A 15,307-nucleotide genomic window follows, 5' to 3' on the forward strand; every position below is an offset into this window, starting at 1 on the left:
GTTGGAACAGGAAGGGGCCATCCCCAAACTGTTCCCACAAAGTTGGGAGTATGAAATTGTCTACAGTGTATTGGTATGCTGAAGAGTTCCTTTCACTGGAACTAAGAGGCCAAGCCCAACCCCCGTAAAACAACCCCACACAATAATCCCCAGTCCTTTATGGACCAGTGCACAAAGCAAGGTCCATAAAGACATAGATCAAAGAGTTTGGGGTGGAGGAAATTGACTAGCCTGCACAGAGTCCTGAACTCAATGTGATAGAACACTTTTGATATGAATTAGAGCGGAGACTGCAAGCCAGGCCTTCTCGTGTAACGTATGTGCCTGACCTCACAAATGCTCTTCTGGAAGAATGGTCAAACATTCCCATAGACACACTCCTAAACCTTGTGGACAGCCTTCCCAGAAGGGTTAAAGCTGTTATAGCTGCAAAGGATGAGCCAACTCTATATTGAACCCTATGTACTAAGACTGGGATGCCATTAAAGTTCATGGACGTATAAAGGCATCCAAATACTAGCAATATTCAGTTCCCACTATAATGAATAAAGCTCACCAAGGGGCCAACAAAGATCGGTGATAGTGTGGTATTTTTATTACAAGGATACACACTACAGGATAAAAGCCAGACAGGTGAATTAGAAAAAAAAACATATAGAGAGCCACTGCCGACCCGGGTCGTGCAGCGGCATGACATCATCACTGAGAATCTGACGCGTTTTGTTCAAACTGTGTTTGTAAAACACAATGTGATTGGTGTATTTGATACAGCTTATAGTCTGGTGAGTGTTCACTTTATTAATGGTGGTGACGCTTGGTGATTTCCATGCGTGGAGAGGATCTGCTGGATTGGTGGATGACAGTGGCTGCCCGTGCATTATGGGTGCACAGGTCCCGCCCTCTCTCTCCTGCCACTCCTCTATCACCAATAGATAGATTCATGGATATGATGGGCACACTGGCAGCATTTGATGGGCACACCAGCAGCGTTTGATGGCACAGTGGCAGCGTTTGGCACAGTGGCCGCATTTGATGGGCACAGTGGCAGCGTTTGGCACAGTGGCCATGTTTGATGGGCACAGTGGCAGCATTTGATGGCACAGTGGCTGCAATTGATGGCACAGTGGCAGCATTTGAGGGCACAGTGGCAGCGTTAGATGGCACAGTGGTAGCATTTGATGGACACAGTGGCAGAGTTTAATGGGCACAGTGGCTGTGTTTGATGGTGGCAGTGGCTGCGTTTGATGGCACAGTGGCAGCGTTTGATGGTACAGTGGCTGCGTTTGATGGGCACAGTGGCAGCATTTGATGGTACAGTGGCTGCGTTTGATGGGCACAGTGGCAGCGTTTGATGGTACAGTGGCTGCGTTTGATGGGCACAGTGGCAGCATTTGATGGTACAGTGGCTGCAATTGATGGCACAGTGGCAGCATTTGATGGCACGGTGGTATTGTTTGATGGTCACAGTGGCAGTGTTTGATGGGCACAGTGGCTGCGTTTGATGGTCACAGTGGCAGCGTTTAATGGGCACAGTGGCAGCATTTGGCACATTGGCTGCAATCTATGGCACAGTGGCAGCATTTGAGGGCACAGTGGCAGCGTTTAAAGGCACAGTGGTAGCGTTTGATGGGCACAGTGGCAGCGTTTGGCACAGTGGCTGCAATTGATGGCACAGTGGCAGCATTTGAGGTCACAGTGGCAGCGTTTGAGGGCACAGTGGCAGAGTTTGAGGGCACAGTGGCAGCATCTGATGGCACAGTGGCAGCGTTTGATGGGCACAGTGGCAGCGTTTGATGGGCACAGTGGCAGCGTTGGATGGCACAGTGGCTGCTATTGATGATTTTTTTTTTGTGCGCCCCCCCCCAAATATTTTGAGTACCAGCCACCACTGGTGGATGATCTCTTCATTTGAATGACTGCTATGCTGCTTTCTCTGAAAAAATCTGAACGATGATCCACCCAGTGTGCTTCGGCTCCAACACTGCCCAATCACAGGCTGGGGCGGGTCCTAGACCAGGTTGTTTTGCTTATCTGCAATTTAATTTGCAGAGAGGTCTCGTGAAGTTGTGCTGTCTGGATCACTGGACAAATATAACAAATATTTTGGTAAGGCTTTATAGAAAATATAACTATGTATTTAGATGCCTTTTTGGAGTTCACTTTTAATGTGAATCTTGGCCGTGCATTTGTTGTTGCTAACATGTCAATGAACATGGCCTCAACCTTTGCTGCTTTTAAAATGATTTCCAATTTTGGTTGTATCTCCAGTATATTAAGCACCCCTGGGTCTCCATACCTTGCTAATTCAAAGCAAAAGGCTTCTGTGTTTCCTTTTCCTTTCACCTTGGCCTTCTACAAGACTGTGGGATCAATATATATCAATGGAAGGAAGGCAGGATGTCATAAAACTGAAGATAACAGGGAATTGATGACTATAATTTAAGCTGAACACAAGTAATAGATCTCATAACAATAGTGGCTACAGTAATGCCATTTACAGAGATAGGTAGCATCATTTAGGCCAGCCATACATTGTCAATATTTACTATTCAGTCATTGCTAGAGGTAATTGGATAGCACAGTGGTTGTTGGGGGCTGCGGGCAGGGGGCTTATCGGAATCTGGAAGCCCCCTTTAACAAGGGGACCCCCAGATCCTGCCCCCCGTCTGAAATGGTAAGGGGGTACCTACCATTTCACCAAAATAGTGACAAAAGGGTTTAAAATGGCAGAAGACACTCTTTGACAAGTCATTTATTAAAGTCTTCTTTCATCTTCTTTCTTCTGGTCTTCTTCCTTCTTCTTTTCTTCATCCTTCGGTTTCTTCATCTTCTTCCTCCATCTTCTTCTTCCACCGATCAGCTTCTTCTTGCTCCAGTGTTCTCGTCCGGCATCTTCCTCCATGGCGTCTCTTCTTCGTTCTCGGGCCGCTCCACGCAATAAGAGGCTCCCGTTGTGTGATGCTTCTCTTCTTCTGACAGTTCTTATATAACGGAGGGCGGGGCCATCCGGTGACCCTGCCCCCTCTGACGCATGGAATATTGAATATTATCAATATTTTCCAACAAACAAACCCCCCCCCCCCCTCACGGGAGACGGACAAGGGTGATCAGTCCAGCCCCCCCCCCCCCCCGTAGTAGATGGTTGACAGCAATGCTCTGCAACCTGAGCCCACCCTTTTTTGAAGCCTATTAGAGCCTCTGGCTCTACTCATGTGCTTCAAAAAGAAAACCCCCATTGGAATCCATGCCTCTGGCGCCCTGCATGTAGATTAGGGGCCAGGCGCATGGATTAGGGGGGAAGCTCCTCTGTGCCCCTAATGGACTGGTGTTTAGTACAACCAGCAGCCCAGAACATACAGATATAAGAAGAGCAAGTGCCTCAACACGTAACAGAAGATGCGTGGTGTGTCAAGGAATTGTCGACAGCTAGCAATGAATGTCAAATTATATTTTATTAATTTTTCAAGAAGAAGAAAACCATTATAGAAGGTGTACAATAGTGTGTTCCACAAAGAAAATAACAGCAAGAGATAATAAAAACAAAGGGCGGCCATATGCAGTTTGAATCTCGGTCAGTTCAGCAGGAACTGGCTGAGATTTTAATCATGTATGGGCAGGCTGAATGTACCAAATTTATTAATTACTGAACTTGGGTACAACCAACTTGCCTGATTTTGCCTACGATTATTGGCAACAGCTGGTATAGCCGCAAGCAATAATCATTGTCTTCCTCAGTCGCCCCCCCCCCCCCCCCCCCCCCCCCCCGCCAGGAGTACACCATAGCTCAGCTTGATGGGCTTGATGGGGGAATCCATCAAACTTCTTTCCTGCAACCCATGGATGCAGGAAAGAAATTTGCTCTATGTATGGTCTGCCTTAGATATGATAGATATGGCCTGCCTTGGGAGATATGATAAGGGTAGAGAGGGAAGAAGGGGGAGAAGGAGGGGATAGGGGAAGAGCAAGGCAGCAGGGGGTTGGGTTAAATAAATCATCTCCCTCTCGGATAGTTCCATCTACCAAGTCACAGAGAATGGATACTGTTGTATATAAAAGAGAAGGACAAATTACGACTGAGAGGTAAAGGAATCTGATCTCTGTAAAAAAAAAAGTGAGGGGGTCCAAATCTTCCAATATTTATCCTCTTGTTCCTTCTGGATCATGGTGAGGCTTTCCACAAATCCTTGCCGGCCATTGAGCTATTGTTGGGGGCTTGTATTTTTCCATAATGCTGGAATGCAAGCCTTGGCTGCTGTGAGTAAATGTTTGAGTTATGCCTTGTACACACGGTCGGACATTCCGACCACGAAGTCCGTCTGATTTTTATCCGACGGATTTTGTTCGCAACTGGTGTTGCATACACACGATCGGACAAAGTCATCGGAAAATCCTATCATTCGGAAACGTAGTGAGTTCGTTGCGAACAACGGGACTACGTAGAGGCTAGTAGCCAAAAGCTTTGGTCTCGTAATTTGATGTGAGCATGCGTGGCACTTTGTCCGTCGGAATTCTCTACCGACAATCAGAAAAATCGGTTGTAGGTACCCTTGTTTCTCAAAGTTGAATGTCATGATAGGACCTTTAACAGCCAGGCCACTAGCATAGGAGAGCTCAGTATCAGCAGGCTATTATTATTTTTTTAAGCCAAGGTTATCTTTAAATGGATATTCAGAGGCAGCGCATTGTCGTAAAACGAGCGCCTATGGGATACACACTAGCCTAGAAAAGAGCTTTAAGTAAGAGGTAAGAAAAATGCATAAAAAGGTGAAGTTGAGGTTGTCCAAACAATACATCTCGGACGACGTGACAACCGCTTCCACCATAAAAAAAATTTTTTCTGTTCTCTGTATTTGCTAAATAAACACACATCAGCAAATTTCCTCTCTTCACAATGCTCTGTTACGAGCTCCGGGGTGCCGGTTAACGAGATAAAAACTGTGCAAATAGATTCAGGGGAATTTTCACTCTGAAAATTGAAATACTGCAGCTAAAACGATTATTTCTTCAAAAGGGTAATTCCACCTATAATTAATATTTGAATGTTTGTTAGCATAACCCCCCACCCCCGCACACGCACATACGCGCATCTCAAACACTCTGGTGGTGAAATCTCTGTGCTTGAACATACTAAGCCCTTGTACACACGATCGGAGATTCCAACGGAATGTGTCCGATCGGAGCGTTTTGTCGGATATTCCGACTGTATGTGGTCTGCATCGGACTGTTTCCGTCGGAATATCCGTCGGACCAAATTTTACAACTTGCCGGAATATTTTCCGACAACATGCTCCTGCAGGACATACTCCGATCATGTGTAGAGAATTCCGATGGGACAAAGTGCCACGCATGCTCAGATCAAATTCCTACACCAAAGCTATTGGCTACTAGCCTGAACGTAGTCCCGTCGTAACGAAATTACGTCATCACGTTCTGAAAGATCGGATTTTCCGACAACTTTGTCCGACCGTGTGTATGCAACAGTTTCGGACAAAATCCGACGGACAAAATCCTACGGATTTGGTTGTCGGAATCTCCGAACGTGTGTACAAGGACTAAAGCCCCGTACACACTAGCGGACTTTTCAACATCCAAAGTCTGACGGAATGATTCCGTCAGACTATTCGATCGTGTGTGGGATGCAACGGACTTTTGATTCGCAAAAGTCTGACGGACTTTAGAAAATGGAACATGCTTCAAATTTTTCCGACGGAACTCCACCGGACCCAGTTCCTACCGAAAAATTCGCTCGTGTGTATGCTATTCCGACGGACTAAAACCGACGCTAGGGCAGCTATTGGCTACTGGCTATGAACTTCCTTATTCGAGTCCAGTCGTACGTCATCACGTTCGAATCCATTGGAGTTTAGTGTGATTGTGTGTGGCCAAGTCCGCTCATTCGAAAAGTCCGTCAGAACTCTTTCGGAACTCCGGCAGAACTCCGGCAGAACTCCTTCGGAAGTCTGTCGGACATAAGTCCTCTCGTGTGTACGGGGCTTAAGATGAAATGTGGGTCCTTCTATTGAGGGCCTTCCATGAAAATGTTAGATGCCTGGTTGTCCTTGACTTTCATGTATGGAGATGGCGTTATCTATTTCTGCCCACCCATTGAGTTAAAGTAATCTTGTAACGTGAGTAAAATTAATCAAGCAAATATACCCATGAAGAGGATAGTGAATATTTACTTTTCCTGTGCTCTTGAACTCTGCTTTGATCCTGAGAAATAATTACCTGAAATCCACAGGGAAACTGACACTTCCAAGAGTATCAATCTCCTGGGTTCCCTGCAGCTCTCATTGGATCCTCCTGCTGATACTTCCAGGAGTGTTGATTTCTTAGGTCCTCAGCTTTCACTGGTTCTTCCTGCTGAAAGTCCTACAGTTCCAGGAATTGTGGTCTCTTGAGTTCGCTACAGCTCTTTCACTGACACCTCCAAGAATGTTGATCTCCTAGGTCTTCTGCAGCTTTTACTGGTTCCTCCTGCTGACATTTCCAGGAGTGTTAATCCCCTGGTTCCCTACAGCTCTTTCACTGGTTAGTCCTGCTTACATTTCCAGAAGTTTTAATCTCCTGGGTTCCCTGCTGTTCTCATTGGTTCATCCTGCTGAAACTTCCAGGGGAGTTAATCTCATAGAGCCTTCTCAACTTTCACATGGTTCCTCCTGCTGACACTTCCAAGAGTTTCAGTCTCTTGAGTTCCCCGCAGGTCTTTTACTGGTTCCTTCTGATGACACTTTTAAGCCCTTGTACACATGGTCAGAGAATCTGTCGGAATGTGTCCTATCGGACCGTGTTGTCGGATAATACGACTGTGTTGTATGCATCGGACTGATTCCATCGGAATATCCGTCGGACCCAATTTTCCAACTTGTTGGAAATATTTTCCGACCAACTGGTTCGATCGGACATACTCCGATCATGTGTAGAGAATTTTGATCGGACCAAGTGCCACGCATGCTCAGATCAAATTCCTACATCAAAGCTATTGGCTACTAGCCTGAACGTAGTCCCATCGTAACGAAATAACGTCATCACGTTCTGAATGATCTGATTTTTCGACAACTTAGTCCGACCGTGTGTATGCAACAGTTTCGGACAAGATCCAACGGACAAAATCCGACGGATTTGGTTGTTGAAATCTCCGACCGTGTGTACAGGGGCTAAGAGTTTTGATTCCCTAGGTCTTCCACAGCTTTCATTGGTTCCTCTTGCTGACGTTTACAGGAGTGTCAATCTGCTAGGTTCCCTACAGCTCTTTCACTGGTTACTCCTGCTTACATTTCCAGGAGTGTCTCTAGCCTAGGTCTTCTACTAATTTTATTGGTTCCTCCTTCTAACAGTTCTAGGGGTTTTGAGCTCTTGGATTCTCCACAACGTGACCAGTGTAGTTCGGAGGTACCCAACCTGCCTCTTACTGCTATACCACTTGTACTCCAACATCCCCATTTCTTAGCCCTTGTACACACGGTCAGAGATTCCGACAACCAAATCCGTCGGATTTTGTCCGTCGGATTATGTCCGACGGATTTTGTCTGAAACTGTTGCATACACACGGTCGGACAAAGTTGTCGGAAAATCCGATCGTTCAGAACGTGATGACGTTATTTTGTTACAACGGGACTACCATCAGGCTAGTAGCCAATAGCTTTGATGTAGGAATTTGATCTGAGCATGTGTGGCACTTTGTCCGATGGGAATTCTCTACACATGATCGGAGTATGTCCGATCGGAGCATTTTGTCTGAAAATTTTACCAACAAGTTGGAAAACGTGGTACGTCGGATACTCCAACGGAAACAGTCCGATGGAGACCACACACAGTCGGAATATCCGACAAAATGGTCCGATCGGACACATTCCGTCGGAATCTCCGACTGTGTGTACAAGGGCTTACCCTTCTAAAATGATGAGACCACACCTTAATTTTGGAGTATAAATGGCCATAGCAGCCTGTTTATTATTCACACCATATAAATAACTCCAATATCAAATATATACCAAAATATCACCTCCGTAACAACTTATTTAACTCCAGTCTGTTGGTCTTTGACGGCACCCTCAAACTCCAACACATATTCCACCATATACACTGCGGGACCTTTTTCCACACGATAGGCCTCCAGCGCATAATCAGCTCAGAGACAACCCCCTTCCTGCAGTGCAACCATTACAGTATTCCAGCTAACCTTTCGCTGGAATACACCGGAGGGGCACATACTACCGATGAGCCCCCCACCCCTTTCCATCACATATGTTTATTGCCACCGTCAAAGACCAACAAAACACCGCCAATCCACAGCTGCCATGACGACCATCTGCCATGCTCCTGAAAGAAAGAAAACACATAAACCAACAAACACAGACAACATATAGGGAGGGCGGGTGGGCAAACTGCCTCCTCCTTTCTTTCTCCACAACTTTCTGTTCCCCAGCCCAGCCCCGCCTCCTTCTTAAATATTACCACTCCCCCTTGGACTTTACTCACTGTCCCCTCCCCTCTTATCTCTTCATATTAACCCATGCATTGTCTCCCCTAAACACACTGTCATGCCCGGCCCTGCACTACTTTTTTTTTTCTGTCTTTTCCGTTCCTGGCCTCACTATCCTACTGGTTCCTTCTGATGACAGTTCCGGGTCTATCATTCCCATATGTTCCCCACAGCTTTTTCACTTGTTCCTCGTGATAACAGTTTTGGACGTGTCTATCGCCTAGGCTTTCCACAGCTTTCATTGATTCCTACTATTGACACTTCCATGAGTGCCAATCTCGTTTGTTCTCTTCATCTCTCTTACTAATTCCTCTTGCTGACATTTCCAGGAGATTTGATCTCTTGGGTCCTCTATAGCTCTCTCTTTGGTTCCTCCCTCTAACTTCATCTGATTACAGAATACATAAGTAACACAAGGTTTAAATAGAGGAACCAGTGGGAACTGTGGGGAATCCAGTAGACCAGTAAATCCAGTTTTGCAGTGGACTTTGAGCAATATCAAAGCAGTGGGAAACAAGTATTTTCTCCCTCATCTTCACAAGTGCAAGATTGCTGAACACATTTTACTTATGTGAAAGGTTGCTTTAAGGCAGTGATGGCGAACCTTGGAACCCCAGATGTTTGGGAACTACGTTTCCCATAATGCTCCATTACATTGCAGAGTGCCAGAGCATCATGGGAAATGTAGTTCCAAAACATCTGAGGTGCCAAGGTTTGCCATCACTGCTTTGGCACTGTGTCGCTTTACCAGTAATTAAGCGGTCATGCAATGCTGTACCCAAACAAAATTTGCTTCCTTTTTTTTTCCATAAATAGAGCTTTCTTTTGGTGCTATTTGATCACCTCTGTGGTTTTTATATTTTGCACTATATACAAAAAAAGAGCGTCAATTTTGAAAAAAAAATATATATATTTTTTAATTTTTGCTATAATAAATATCCCCGACAATGTTTTTAAAAAACGAATTTCTTCATCAGTTTAGGCTAATATATATTCTTCTACATATTTTTGGTAAAAATAAAATTGCAATAAGTGTATATTGATTTGTTTGCGCAAAAGTTATAGCGTCTACAAACTTTCATGACATTTTTATGGCATTTTTTTATTTTTTTTACTAGCAAATGGTGGTGATCTGCGATTTTTAGTGATATTGCGGCGGATAGATTGGACACTTTTGACACTTTTTTGGGACCATTGACATTTGTGCAGCGGGGGACCCGACGGGTCTTAATGGAAACCCTGTATATAGACAGGGGGGCTTTGCGCAGCGGTGCCATTGTGCTGCAGTAAATGTATGCGATTCGGTCGGGAAGCCGTTAATCAGCGTTAACTGTGCTTTGTTATAGAGCTAGACATTGGGAGGAATCCTCCCTTTTAGACTGGAAACATTTGCTTTGTTTCCTTTCGGAAAGATTCGTTGTTACTAATTTGGTTTTGTTGATTAATTTCGTAATTTCTTTAGTTTTGTTTCGTTTTTTTTAATTCCGCTTAGTTCATTATTTTCTAATGAATTCCAAATCTTCAGAGGGAATCAAATTCGGACCATCTGAAAAATGATCGGCCAATTCAAATTCTGTTTGAAGAATAACTCTACCCCCCCACCCCAAAGCACCTTCTCCCCATGTTGATGGGAACAAGAGCCTCTTCTCCACAACCCTGGGCGGTGGTTGTGGGGGTTTATTGGAATATGGAAGCCCCCTTTAACAAAGGGGCCTCTAGATCCCAGCCCACCCCATGTGAATAAATACAGTATGTAACCCTACCCATTCACCAAAAACAGTGTAAAAAGTGAGTATAGACACAAAAAGTTTTGTCAAGTCCAACTGTCACCCATTGTAGATCCATCCCCAATCACGATGCCCATCACAGTACCAAACCCCCCAAAAAAAACCTCCGGTTTCTTTGAAGGCTCCATCTGCCTGCTCCGTCGTCTGAGATTTCTTAAATAACTAAGGCCGCGTACACACGGGCGGACTGTTCGCCCAACTTTGTCCGCTGAACAGTGTTTCGGCGGACAGTCCGCTCGTGTGTGGGCTTCAGCGGACAGTTTCAGCGGACAGTCTGACGAACAAAGTTTTTCGGAATTTCCGTAAAACTGTCCGCTGAAACTTGGTTTGAGCGGACAGTCCGCCCGTGTGTAGGCTTGTTCGTCAAACTCCGCGCATGCTCAGAAAGGATTTACACGGCGAAGGTTGCATTGCAGTGTATTGGACGTCGTATTTTTCATCCCGTCGTACGTGCTGTTCACGTCATCGCGCAAGTTTCAGCGGACTGTTCGTTCGTCGTGTGTGGTCAAGTCCGTCCATGCTAATTTTGAGCGGACTGTCCGCTCAAACTGTTTGACGAACAAAGTTGGGCGAACAGTCCGCCCGTGTGTACGCGACCTAAGAGGCGGAATCATCCAAAGACATCAATGGGTGACCCCATCCCATTATGATGTCGTGGAGCCAGCATTTCTCTGTCAATGATGTCACAAGGCCCACTGACAGCTGAGGAGTCATCAGTTGTTAAAGACATGGCAGCCGGCTTCCCGGCCCCGCTCCTTAACAACCAGCTATTCTTTACACAAAATTCGACTCGGTCAATAATTTTTCGACCGATCCAAATTTGAATCATTGTGAAAATTTGCAGTTCATTTGAAAATGAATATATGAAACAAAATTTAACAAATATCAAGGAAATTGGTTTGCTATTTCATTCGGAGATTTGAATGTATCCGAATCTCCGAATAACCAAAAATTTGGACAAAACCGAATTGCACGTCTATTTGGAGGTATTGAAGTTATAAGTTGTCCCAAGACGCACTGGGAAACCAACAATTGAACCAGAAAGATGTTATCAGCAGTCACTTCTGGTTCATGTGTGTATATATTCTGGAAGTGTCTGGTGCAGATGTCACATCTAGTGTACAGTGGAGCAGCAGGAAGGTGAGCAGGATCCAGACTTGCAGACAACATATGTGGTGTACAACCTGGGAGCACTATAGCAGAAGGTGAGTGGGGACCATAGAGAGAGAGGACTGAGCAGCAGAAGATCAGAAGAGCTAGGATACCTGAGAATGAGAACCTAACCAGGTGTCACACATGGTGATCAGCATTGGACCTATATAGCAGGAGGTGAGCAGTGACCAGGAAGGGAGGAGGAACAGCAGAGCTGAGGATTACTACTGAGCAGGGGATCTGCTGAACGCGGGTACTAATAAGCTGGGGATCTGCTGAGCAGGAGTACTAATGAGCTAAGGATCTGATGAGTGGGGTTACTACTGAGCTGGGGTTCTACTGGTCCATTTAAAACAAATAGATAATCACCACACATGGGGCATTTGCCAAGCTTCAATAAAGCTTCAAAAAAGCATTACCGAAGCGTCACAGAAGCATCAAAAACACATCAAAAAATAATGTTGAAGAGGTAGGCGCCTTAATGTGTTTTAAGTCGAAGCAAGTGTAAATGAGCCCTTTCAGTAAAGGGTACACTGGACCATTCACTCCAGCCCCATCTGTGTATTTTTGCTGTCTACCTGGAGTTCAGCTTTAAATGTCCGAGTGGTGGTGCCGAAATTGTATTTCGGCAATATGCATAACTGCATTTTCTAGACTTTAACTAAAGCAAGGAGACGGTGTTTGGAAGCCGCACTTCATTAGTCCTGGTTTTTCCCTGCGCCAGCCTCGAAGAAGCTGCTAATTCACTTTTGAAATTGACTCAAGCCTTAAATGGGTTTGATGCGTCTTTTTCCCCAGGGCCCGGCAAGCTAGAGTAGACTGTGCAAAGGGGTAAGATGGAAAAAGTAGCTGCCACGAAAGTGTGTCCGTCTACAGAGCAATTAGCATAAACCCTTTCTTCTCCGCTGACAGAAGCAGACATTTGAGCTTCATTTATTGTTAATGTAGATCTACACCCCATTTAGACGACAGTTAGATAAAGCCCTGGGTATCATAAACAATAGACTTTTTTAAATAAAATACTTGTTTTCACCTTTTTTCAACCATACAAGTGCTGCTGACCTCCTGCACCTTCTTTTAGCCACATCCCATCTACTTTGACTTTGCTCTGCACGAACACAGAGGACAATGCTTGTGCAATATGTGTTGGCATGGCCACTTGCTGTCTCCACCAGTGTTTCATGTGATAGGGTGACAGTGCAGGAGCAAAACAGGAAGCCAATTATCATGCTATAGAAGGATGTGCCCAAACAAGAACACTCAAGGTAGGATCACCAGGTATTATTGTAATGAAATTGGCATATTAAGTCATTGGTGGTTAGCACTTCGGCCTTGTAGCACTGTGGTCACTGGTTTGAATTCTTCTCCAGACACTATCTGCATGAAACTTGCATGTTCTCCATGGGTTTCCTCTAGGTTCTCCAATTTCCTTGACCAGTGTAGCCCCCAAACTTCTTAAACTGCCCAACCACTCATACTCCACAACCCCCTTCTTACCATTACCAGGATCACCTGGTATTATTGTAATGAAATTGGCATATTAAGTCATTGGCGGTTAGCACTTCGGCCTTGTAGCACTGTGGTCACTGGTTTGAATTCTTCTCCAGACACTATCTGCATGAAGCTTGCATGTTCTCCATGGGTTTCCTCTAGGTTCTACAATTTCCTTGACCAGTGTAGCCCCCAACCTTCTTAAACTGCCCAACCACTCATACTCCACAATGCCCTTCTTACCATTCTAAATGAACTAGACCACACCTGAATTTGGCATTTAAATGGCCATAGCAGCCTTTAATTAACAAATTATTAATAATTCAAAAACTTTTAACATATAACATCTGTAACGGCACCTGTCCACCCTCAGTCTGTTGGTCTTTGACGGCACCCCGAACTTCACTCATCTTCCACCACTACAATGCGGGACCTTTTCTCCATGATAGGCCTCCAGCCCTACCACACAAGCTTGGAGACAACCCCCTTCCCACAGTGCCACCATTACCATAAAATATTAATAATTCATAAACTTTTAACATATAAAATCTGTAACGACAACTGTCCACCCTCAGTCTGTTGGTCTTTGACGGCACCCCGAACTTCACTCATCTTCCACCACTACACTGCGGGACCTTTTCTCCATGATAGCCCTCCAGCCCTACCACACAAGCTTGGAGACAACCCCCTTGCCACAGTGCCACCATTACCATAAAATATTAATAATTCAAAAACTTTTAACATATAACATCTGTAACGACACCTCAGTCCTTTGGTCTTTGACGGCACCCCGAACTTCACTCATCTTCCACCACTACACTGCGGGACCTTTTCTCCATGATAGGCCTCCAGCCCTACCACACAAGCTTGGAGACAACCCCCTTCCCACATGGCAACCATTACCATATTCCAGCTAACTGTTATACTGGAATACACCAGAGGGGCGCCTACTACCGACGAGCCCCCCAACACTTCCATCTCATATGTTTTCTGACACCATCAAAGACCAAAAACACAGCCGTTACCCCCCTGCTATGACAAAACCGATTTCCACTGCACATGAAATGAAATAAAAAGAAACAAACGAATAAACCTACAACACAGGGAGGGTGGGTGGGAAACTGCTTTCTCTTTTATGCCCCTTTCTCTGCTGCCCCGGAAGTCCCCGCCTCCTCCTTAATAAATACCGCTCCTCCCACTCTGTCTTCTCCAATCTGTACCATACCATTCTTCTCACACTTTCCTGATTTAACCATTTGTTGTCTTCCCCCTACACACTGTCATTCCAGGCCCTGCACTACTTTCTTCTTTCTCTTTTCATTCTGGGCCTTACATTCATACCCCAAAAGCATGCTGGTAGGTTAATAGGCTCCTGCCCAGATTGACCCTATTATACATAAGCGTGTGTTTACGGTATACATGCGAGACAGGGACCTCAGATTGTAAGCTCCTTAATGGCAGGAACTGATGTGAATGTACAGTATGTAAAACACCATGTAAATTGTCGGTGCTATATTAATACCTGCAATAAATATATGGGAAGGTGCAGTCTACTTTCTCCACTGCAGGTGGCACTCTTCTGCCACGACACTGCAGTTACAGAGGAAGTTAAGAACATGGTACCTCTATGGTTTTCTGGGTCACTGGGTAAGTGATCCAGTTGGATGATGCCGCCCAATGTAACTCTAGCAGCCATCTTGGGTCAGACAAAGACTTTTTAAGACCCTGGGGGTTTGCACACATCTTGCGAGTGAGGAGAGAGGGGAAAGGTACCCCGCCTGGTAGGGACAGAAGTAGCATCAGGAAAAGTTTTCTGACTAGGAGGGAAAGCATAGGGCTCCCATCTTCTCTGGTCATCTTTCTGCTTGGGCATGAGGTGACCAGTCCACACTCTGCCTCCCTCAACCAATTTTCTCCCCATGGTCTGAGACTAACCAAAACCGGCCATGTTCTGCTGTCAGGGTCTTTGATTTCTCTGAGGTCTGGAGCTTTGGCACCATCTTTCTATCCAATGGGGTATTTCAGTGTACAACACAGAATCTCCTTGTTGGTTACTGGGATGGTTTGGTGTGTGCAAAAGCTACAAGTTGGGAGAATCAAAGAGGTAAAGGACTTGATTGAAGCGTGTGTCCCTAGTTGAGAGGTCCCAGACCACAGGAGGAACAATTCTGATAATTTTTTTAGCACTGTTGTTACTTTACTCTTTCTTAATCCATAATAGGTTCACTATAAGTACTATTCTCATAGAGAATATATATATACACTTTCTGGACACTTTATTAGGTACACCTTGCTAGTACTGGGTTGGATCCCCTTTTGCCCTCAGAATTGCCCTTATTCTTTGTGGCATAGATTCAACAAGGTGTTGGATACGTTCCTCAGAGATTTTGGT

General features: G+C 45.1%; 1 protein-coding gene across 1 annotated transcript in view; it reads left to right on the forward strand.

Annotated features, from left to right (window-relative positions):
• NTRK1 (neurotrophic receptor tyrosine kinase 1) overlaps positions 1–15,307 on the forward strand; it is a 170,547-nt gene that overhangs the window by 122,967 nt on the left and 32,273 nt on the right. The window lies entirely within an intron of this gene.

This window comes from Lithobates pipiens, unplaced genomic scaffold, assembly GCF_037356315.1.
Source record: "Lithobates pipiens isolate NorthernLeopardFrog02 unplaced genomic scaffold, aLitPip1_a1.2 Scaffold_62, whole genome shotgun sequence".
Lineage (NCBI taxonomy): Eukaryota > Metazoa > Chordata > Amphibia > Anura > Ranidae > Lithobates > Lithobates pipiens.